Source organism: Mya arenaria, chromosome 9 (assembly GCF_026914265.1).
Source record: "Mya arenaria isolate MELC-2E11 chromosome 9, ASM2691426v1".
NCBI classification, from domain to species: domain Eukaryota; kingdom Metazoa; phylum Mollusca; class Bivalvia; order Myida; family Myidae; genus Mya; species Mya arenaria.
Genome location: NC_069130.1, coordinates 49,045,407 through 49,055,563, shown reverse-complemented (window position 1 = coordinate 49,055,563; position 10,157 = coordinate 49,045,407).

The following is a 10,157-nucleotide window of genomic DNA, read 5'->3' as shown; positions in this document are numbered from 1 at the left end:
CTTAAATCACGATGTTAACTCAAACAAAGTTCTGAACAATCGGGTCATTGTTGGTCGATGCCTACCAATAACAGAGCGCTCTGCCAAATAATGTGTCGGACTCTGAGTTTGAGAACAAAGCACATTATTTATTTCGATATTGTTCGTCTTCATTATTTGGCAGTGAACGTCATTGTCTGCTATTGCATGCTTCCCTGAGGCCATGATTACGAACACTTCAAGTTTATGTTCAGACTAAAAGAACATTTTTATAACATTACAAAGAGTCATTTTAATTTCATTCGTTTTACCAAATACAATAAGTAAATAATTGTAAAATTTTAAATGGTAATAGAAAACATCAAATTTCAACCTCAAAACTCATCTAGAAAGAAATTTACAGTAAAATGAAGATTTGTAATGTTGGCAGTTAAGTCTGGGCTGGTATTCAATATTGGTCTTAATTTTATCTAAGAATGGTGTAGCTAATCGGATTACTTTTCATTTATAACTGATCAATAGTGTGAATGAAGTCAATGATGTATGACCAAAAGGTTAATTTGATCTTCGAATGATGTAGCTAATCGGATTACTTGTTATTTATAACTGCCCGATAGTGTAAATGAAGTCAATGATGTTAGATCATATGATTAACTTAATTTGTATATTGAATACCAACCCCGAAGTCTGACTTGAGGTCGTATTAGTTCGAATCATGGCCCATGATATTTGAATCATCGGTATTTAAATATGATTAAAATAAATGAGACTATGGACAATATCGACATTATTTCTGTCACGTCGACAAAGTGTGCTCAACTAGACCTGTCGACACAAGAAAGTCGGCACTTGTTTATTTACTGAACAAGTCGGCATAAGTTTGACAACTTATCGTGATATAACGCGTCAACTGGCATAACAAAGGTCGACAAGACTACATATGATCACATTATCAGTATATAAAATATACGCTTCCATATATCGTCCAGCTCAAGAAGTGGTTCTCACTCTCTCTAATATAATAGTACAAATACGAGTAAATTAATGTTTCTTCTAAGTGTAAATTGCATCAGCTTTTGAAGCCGCGCCTGTCAAAAAGACCTGTCAGTCACTGCAAGATATTGTGACGTCATTTAAATCAGCGAATGCAAACAGTAGGTGTGGCTATATGAGAATGCGCAGTTATAGGAATTTACTTATTTTTGCAGCAATAAGTAACGATTCTTTACAAAAATGAAACTTAACATTTTAAAAATCTAGCGTCCACGATTGGCTTAACACGCAGGGCAAACACTAAGCTCTAAAGAAGTAGGTATGTACAAGACCTATATTCGACATCTGTTGTATAGTTCAATATCGTAGTTACTATACAGTACAAGATATTTCGATGCTCTAGAGACGTGAATAAGATGCACTCTTCTCATGAACAATGAATTTCGCTGCAGCTCCATTTTTTGCAGACATCAGGAACCGAAATTTTGTCTGGTATTACTTGAACGGATAAAAAGACCGTGTTTAATAGGCGCTACCTGATTGGAAGCGGACGTGGAAGTATACGCGTTTTTTATGCTTTGACAGATTGCAGATCCATGGAAATGCATTTTCAAGTGTTTTTGTACTAATTATTGTATATATGAAGTATACGGCTATTAGGTAAAAGATGTCCCGTTTTACAGGTGTTCTTTAACAGATTGATCGTTTAGGCAACTTCTTTAATTTTTTTGGAATGACCCCTATTGGCTTAAATGTGTGATGACCAGTGATGCTGACAAAAGATCACATCTCAGTTTTCCTTTTTTATGCTCGAAAATTGGTGGTTTATGACTGAATGCGATGCTTACGCTTTCAAAAAAATAAAATTTTCAGCAGTTTTTTCCAACATTTGAAATCTGTTCTATCGTGAGTTATCTTGACTGACTTGAAGGCATTGGTGACAAATAAGATGATTCTGATACATTGTTTGTCAAAACTGTCAATCTGTGAGAGTGCAACGGGTCAAATAACGATCACCAGTTTCCAAGTCGAAGGAAACATCTATGCACTCATGCATTGCTGTATTGCCTATGACCAACAAACATCCAAGTTTCAGGCGTTGTTTGAAAACTAATATGCGCAGTATGTTACAGGATAGATAGACGTGTTATTCTTAAATATAACGAATATTGCCGATTAATGCCATAGGTGCCTATTGACATTTTCAATAAAAAGACAGATAAGGTCCTATGATGTTATAATGTAAGGCTATGCTATTAAGTGTTCTCTCGATGATTTTTGCGGCTATGCCGCTTTTGTAATGACTACAAGGAATTTTGAGCAGGCTGAAAATGCCATATCACTCATCTCAGTTCGAGGCTTAATCGGTCTCAAAGCAGCTGAAGGCTGTGTTCATAAATTATGGCTTTTTTCGTTTTAATTTCAACACCAGTGTTTGCCATCAATACATGTTGAATATTTTTTTTTTCTTATTTCAATGTACAAGGTATGCACAAATAAAAATAAAGATACCATTCAACGCCTTTATCAAAAGCATAATTATTGGTTTAGGAGAAGTGAATTGTGAATCATCCCAAAAAAGAGTTTCGCAATAATACATTGTCGAAATATGCATTGCCCAATATGTGTAATGATGCAAAATACCGGCGGTCAATCAAATTTTCAGTCGGGATATCAACATATCGCCAAAACATACAATATTGTCGACGATGATGAAACATTATTGTATTTAACGTTTAATACAATGAGTAATAAAACCTACATAGCCAAACTTACTATGGATCCATTGCTGACTGGAATTGTCTTGGATAACTTCAGATCTGCTTGGTCAGGTTCTGAAAGTACTCTGATTTCGGGGTTTTAGAGGCTGCCCGGCGTGGGTTTTCTCCTGTCAATCAGGGCACGGCTTGCAGCGACCTCATATCCCGGGATCACGTGACACTCTCACGTGATCACAACACCTCAAAACCCCGGCCTTTCCAATAAGACAAACAAGGGACTTTATATGCCATCTAAACCAAAGAGAAGATACACCAATAAAAATAGGGAACAACTCCTTAGACTTCCCAATAAATGCAAGAAAAAAACAAACATGTAAAATAGAACCAAACTATACCTATACTTTCTAAGAATTCGGCGATGACCTAAACATGGAACATAAGAGTAAACCATAACTCTTGCTTAAAAAGAAGGCCATAACCGAAACAAAACAAAAAAGGAAAAACAGGCAGAAACTCCCTGTAAACGTCCGGGCATAATCTAAATGATTAGTTCATAAACCTAAACAAGACAGATGAGTGAAAAATAGCCGGAAACCACCCATAAAACATCCGGGTGTTGTTGTTCTATACATGTGCCAACCACTGCACAGGTTTCCCCCTGATCTCGGACATCTCCTGCACCACTGTCCCAAACTCCCCGGGATGACCAACCCCTCCCCGACTAATTGTAAAATAGGGAGCGTCCGACTCCACAGCCAATATTCTGGTTAGACAGGCCGAGATCAATCCCCTGACCAAAAAGGGATTTTGACCACCTCCAGATCGAAAGAAAACATGATGTTCGGGAACCATTCGAGTAAACGTGTGGCCATGCCCACCCAAACTCCAACACAATGTAGGCGGATTGGCTGTTGCGAAGTCAACGTGAAACGGATGAAAATATCCTGTAGCTCCTCAACAACCTCCTCTTGGGATGTCCTAGTCGCATCTCTCCCCATGCAATGCAATATCAAAGACTTACCTACAGGGACGGCGGTTTATAACATCCTGAGAGCCGCCTGTGTCTGGGCCGGCTATTGGCTCTGAGGGACGGACCAATCTAGGCCAATTTCCTCGCACGCAACCACTTGGGGGGGCGGGGGGGCAAAACTTTGGCAGTATGGCTGCCACTTCAAAACCTATCAGTTGGACTTTTTTTCGGGTGAGGCCTGATCGCAGCGGTCCAGCTTCCCTACCCCTGAACAGTTGGCCATCTATCGAGATCGCAATACAATGCCACTGCTCCCGTTTTGGCCATTGGGAAATTGGGGGATGGCCTTCGGGTAGTGAAATTCATCACCATGTCCAAAGGCATACCCCAGGGCAATCCCAACCTTTGAAACAACCGGTCATAATGGAAATGGGAATCATATATTCCCGTCTCCTCCATAGCAACCCTCCCCATCCCGAGTATATCCCCCTGGATGGCATTCCTGGCTTACATTCAAAGAATCTGATGCAGGGTCTACTGGTTACCCGCCCCCTTATGATATTGCCGCCCCACATGGGGTGATACCTTGACGTTGAGAGACTTTCACATTTGATGACCCTAGCGACCCTCAGACTGTCCCTAAGGACGGGACCTAGTCACCGGTTACTCCGCAACTAAACCAGTCGGATACTGAGGTCCTGGATCAGTAGGTGGGGGGCCTAATGGACAGGTCGCGACACATGAATAAAAAGGATTCCACTGATCCCGGAGCTGGATCGGGATTATTGTCAGAACCAACCCTCCCGACCCAACAAACTCCAAAACAAACTCGCCCTCTCCCTAAAAACCTATCCCGGACCCCCTCTAGGAGCCTACACCTCCGGCAGTGATCGGAGTAGAACCCTCCCGTACCTCCGAAACAGGGGTGCTACTTCTAAGCAATGGGTGCCCGACCTGCTCTCTTCTTCCTTCCCCCGGAGATGTGTTCCCACAACTTCATAAAGACCCCAGGTCCGATCTCCGTGGTTCCTTCAACGATCTCGTTACCCTAACCGCCAGCTGATTGCGATACTGAAATAACAAAGGCACATTAACATGGTAACCCATCCCGTGATTACTATCCGGTATGAATGCATTCACTTCCCGCGTCATCCCCACCTCCTTCTACAGGGAGAGTACCCTGAACACCTATAGTGCGCTATGTCAACGGCCTCCATTGGGGCGACATTCACACACGCCCACCAACGATACCAAGTTCCACAGTCATCACCCATGTTTATGAGAATTGCAATTTGCTGTACAGTTTCCGACTACAGAAAAAGACGAGAATGTGACATTGGATTTGGCTTGTTTGTCTAAAGACAATAAAAGTTATACCAACATATCGCATACCATTTTAATGGGCATTGGCTCCTCTTTTCATGTCACCCATTTTTAAATGAATTGTTTGTATGCTGATTAAGAAACTAACAAAAATGGACTCGACTGTGAAATCTTGTAAGTTTGAGTTACATACCTTGTTTCTTTTCTTGTATATCAAAGACATTAAATTTCTTCAGATGTGTTGTTTATCTCAATATATGTACCCAAAATGATATTACACAAACAATGTGCCAGATGCCTTATGTTTTGCCAATGCGAGTTTCAGTGACTATTAAAATCACTACAAAAGTATAGATGCTCGTATTAAAATCATGCATGTATAATAATGTATGTGTAATTTTTATTTAACAGTGCAGTGTTAAATACTGTGGAGTTACAGTTGAAGAATATATTCGCATTGGTGTGAATCAGTTGACTTGTGGCGTTTAGGGAGTAAAATGAATATCCAAATGTTAAAAAAGTTCCTTAAACATGCATTATGCACCAGTCAATTGTAACCACGGCCCCCAGGTCCGATGGTATAAAGGGGATAACGAGAGAAATGGGCCGTGTTTTTACCTTCCAGGTGGCCCCGCAGTGTCGAGTGAATGTGGTGGTTTTGTTTTTGCGCCGAAAATAGTGGGGAATGGGCCTTACCTCGGGGTGCGGGGGAAATTGGCGGGGATTTGACCAGTAGTTTGTCTCCGCAGGGCGGGGTTTTACCAAGGATTGGCTGGACTGAAAGTCAAAGTCCCTGCTATTCTCCGGACCTGGGAGGGCGTGGTTACAATTGACTGGTGCATTATTGTGGCTACTTGTGAAAATGACATCTTGTTTTGACTTTATTATACAGATCTATTATACAACAGGCAGAATGGAGTACAAAACAAGTGTGCACAACTTCAAAACATACATTCTACAAATGTTTCCGAAAAAAAAAGCAAAAAATATGGAAAATCCATCTTATTTTTATTTTTTTTTCTCGACGCTCATTTTTCAACATCTTTTTCTTAATTTTATTCCCTCCTCCTGGCGCTTATTTTTGAAAAAAATCGCGTAAAACGAAAACTAAAAAAACTCTGGCCTAAAGGGCTTCAGTCGGTTATGGTTACCCGTCATCACTGCATTCTTCAATAATTCACCCATAAGAGATACGATTAAAAAAATTTTCATCTGTTTGGTAATAGTGTACAACTTCTCTCTAGCCAAGCCACATACCCTTTGAGTTGCTTTGGCCAAGTCAAGTCAAGTCAAGAATTTTATTAAGTGATCAAAGGCCACCGGCCCAAAATACGTGACATACATAATAAAACAAATAATATAATACGAGTTGTGTCAAGAAAATGAAGCTAAGCATACATCTATACTTCATTGTTTCCCTTTAATTGTTAATTTCTAAAAGATGATATACATAGAAAGACAACTTACTTAAAGTCTCATAATTAGTCGTTTTCATAAGGTTATAGAAGTCATTTAAATCTATCCATATCAGATACATAATTTTCCATCCCTTCCCCCTCTTGCTGTTGCAATGAGAACATAAGATCACTCGGGAGAGATCGTTTCCTACCCATGGCGATCTAGCCGAGAACTTCATCCCACCTATTCTGGTACTCCAGTAAAGCACCTCATCGCATCCATCAGTGTGCGGTTGAACCGCTCGACTTGCGCATTTTCTGAGGGAAGATAGGAAATAGTGCGGGCCTTATGGATCTGAAGGATTTCACATAGGGATGTGAACAGTCTACTCTCGAAATTCCAACCCTGACCAGTTTAAATCTTCAAGAAACACCTAAATCTTGTAAAAACACTCACTAACAGCCCCCCCCCCCCCCCCCCCCCCCCCTTGCAGTAATTTTGGCTGTTTGGCAGGTTCACATCATTTCGCGAATTGGTCAACCATAATCAGTAAATACTCGTTCACTAGCATGTTTTCGGGATTGAAATCTCCAACCCACAAACTCTTAACACGCACCTGCGCCTGTTCATCCATAGTAAATCTGCCCCAATAGCATTTCATATTCAATAGGAGCCACATGGACAGTTCCTTGGAACCAGTGCCCGCAATACAAAACCTCAAAGGACCTACTATATAACCCTTCATGAAGACCCCCCCCCCCTCGCATTCAGGAGACGTGTACATGTTTGAATACAGGGGGACATTTTCTGATTCTCCTGCATAACTGGTCAACTAAAATGGTCACTTCTTCCGTATCGACAATTGCAGACACTTCCACTCAACCTAACTTGAACTCAATTATGCTAAGGTAAGTTTATCTGACCCTCAGCACGACCTCTCCAAACTCCCTTAAAATGGCATCAGCCCCCCCCCCCTCCAATTCCTAAATTAAATCACCCCCTGGGTGGGGCACCTCAACGTTACTCACTGAAGACTAGATCAATGAAGGCATCGCGCCTTCAGGGACGGGCACATCCGCTTTCATCATTTCGGACCCCGCTTGGACAGTACTCACTCCCATAGTAATCTCGTGTGACCCGGCGTACCTTAGGTGAATTCTCAGAGCTTGACCCTGTGTCTAGGGGCTGGTTAGACTCAGCCAAAACGAGGTGACTTCTCCCGCACGTTTCTTGGGGCTCGTACAACTTCACGACATCAACCGCGGCCCTTTCTGGTATAGGCCACTGAAACACAGCACAATTGTCTTCTTCCACCGCTATCCGGTAACCCCTCACAAAACTTTGTGGTTGCCTGCGTTTCAAGGAAATCGGCCGAATGACCTTCATAGGCCCGATATACTAATTAACGAATCCTATGTGCAAATTATCAACTTATTCACCCTCATCTTGTACCGCATGTTGGAATTCCAGAGTTGCTGGGATAGTGGACTCCCATACCGTTCCCTTAGACAACCAAGAATCTCAATGAAGGACATTGGAGCTAGTTAAACTGACAAGGGATTGAAATTCTACCACCTTCCCTCGATGGACCAGCACAGCTGATCCAAATTATCAGACCCTCATCTCATAAACTTTGAATCGAATACCTCCCAGCTAGAAGTACCATCAAATTTTTGCCCTGAAGGCATTCGCACCATATTGACAGACTTTTCTCACTTCGACCTTAAGTCTCCTTCCCTTCCGGGACTACAAGCTCCCTGCGCAATCATATCATCATCCTGTTCCACATTGAATCTAACCCTTCTTGTGTACCCTTGCTAATTCCCAGGCTTAAGCTCCAATCCATTCCCTTGGTCGACCCAGGCTGTACTATCAAAGAATCTCCTAACTTCAAGTACAACCCAGCCGATGGAGCCCCTCGCCTCATTTCTGGTCCATTTCGCACAGAGGATCCCCCCCCCCTCACCACTATTAAAAAACTAGCACCCTGCAGTCCCCTATCCCAGGGGTCATATCTCTTGCCATGTCCCCGTTCCTTCCCGTAGCCGATGATTAGTGTTCATTACGACCATGTGAGCCTTTGAACCCTATACAATGAGAATCATAACGAGAGTCCGAATGTGCCTCTCGTTTCATTCCCTGAACATGTGGGTACTCGTTTGCCTGAGTGTGAAAGGGCTGTTGGCCCCCAGCCCCTACCTTTGGAAGACTTTCCCTTACTCACAACGATACATATCGACCTCTAGAACCCTCAGAACCTCACGCCTGTTATCCAAATATGCATCTCCAGTATTTCCACCAAATGCCGTTTGTTTTTCCTGAAGAAAATATGGGTACCTTATGGCCTACGTTACCCAACACTGGTGGGGGGGGGGGATTTCCCTAACTCACAAAGCTGCCGGCGGACCCCCGATAGCATACAGTCATCTGAAGCAAAAGGTCGTTGGGTCATATTTACCCACACCCCTGTATGGCCCTTCTGTCCCAGACCCCTCCTCGATGCTAGATTGACTTTGGGCCCTGCTTGTGAAGGTTGTTCGATAATTAGAACCACCAGTTTAACCCCCGTGGGTCTTAGACCCATCTTTGTAACCAACTTCATCCATGGTATTGTAACGTGCGAGGCCAACAAGGCCATAAGATCCCTTCAGAGAAACGCATGCTCAACCCTGAAGGGATCGACTGGTCTTTATTAACACATATTCTCCATCCACACGGAGATCTGGTTATGCCAATTTGCGTATATAACCAAGTACACCGACGTACTACGAACGCACTTCCGCCTACAGCGAAATGTGCTCCTTTGGGTTTCCAAGTCAAACAGTAGTATAGCTTTTATACGTTTTTTTGCTCGAACTCGATCTGTACCTCAACGCCCAAACAGTGACTAAAATAACAAGTCGGCGTCCACATAAATATATACGACATGTATGTATGTATGTATGTCAGTTTATTTAATCGTCATAAAAACTTCGCGAAGAACAATGGTGAGAGTGTATGTCTCAGCTACGATGATTAAAGGGAATATTGATTTTTAATTGTAATATAACACTTAACAATAATTTCCTTAACAATAATTTCCTTCGTTAATTGCTTTAAATTCTTATAATGTGCTCAATTAATACTATAACCAAGATTTAAAGCTGCACTCTCACAGATTTACCGTTTTTACAACTTTTTAAAAATGTTTTGTCGTGGAATGAGCAAATTTTGCGTAAATATATGCAAACCAATGATAAAAGTCTGCTGAAAAAGTGTTAGATCGCCGCTTTTCATATTTCAGATCGAAAACTAATGTTTTATGGCTTAAAGCGTTACTTAAGGTTTAAGAAAAATGCATAAAACATCATTTTTTGTACTTAAATATAAATATATGTAACTAATATTTTGTGAGCAGTCTAATATGAATGGTTTACATCCATTTTCGAACAAATTGGCTCGTCCCAAGACAAAAAAAGTTGTCAAAACGGTCAATTTGTGAGAGTACAGCTTTAAAATGTTGCAAGCCTTGCGTTTCTTAGTGATATTTAAAACTTCGATCTCGAAACCAAGATGGCATTGCCTTAAATGACTTCCGAAGCAACCAATGATTTCCTTAGTTACCAGATAATTCCCGAACAACCACTTATCTTCTTAGTAATCAATGTTGTTTTTTAAAGTTATGACTTCCTTAGCATCTCCTTACTTCCTTAGCAACCAAGGACTACACTTTCGACTATAACTTTCTTACCAACTACCTTCAATCATAGTAACCAATGGCGCCCTTTAGAAAT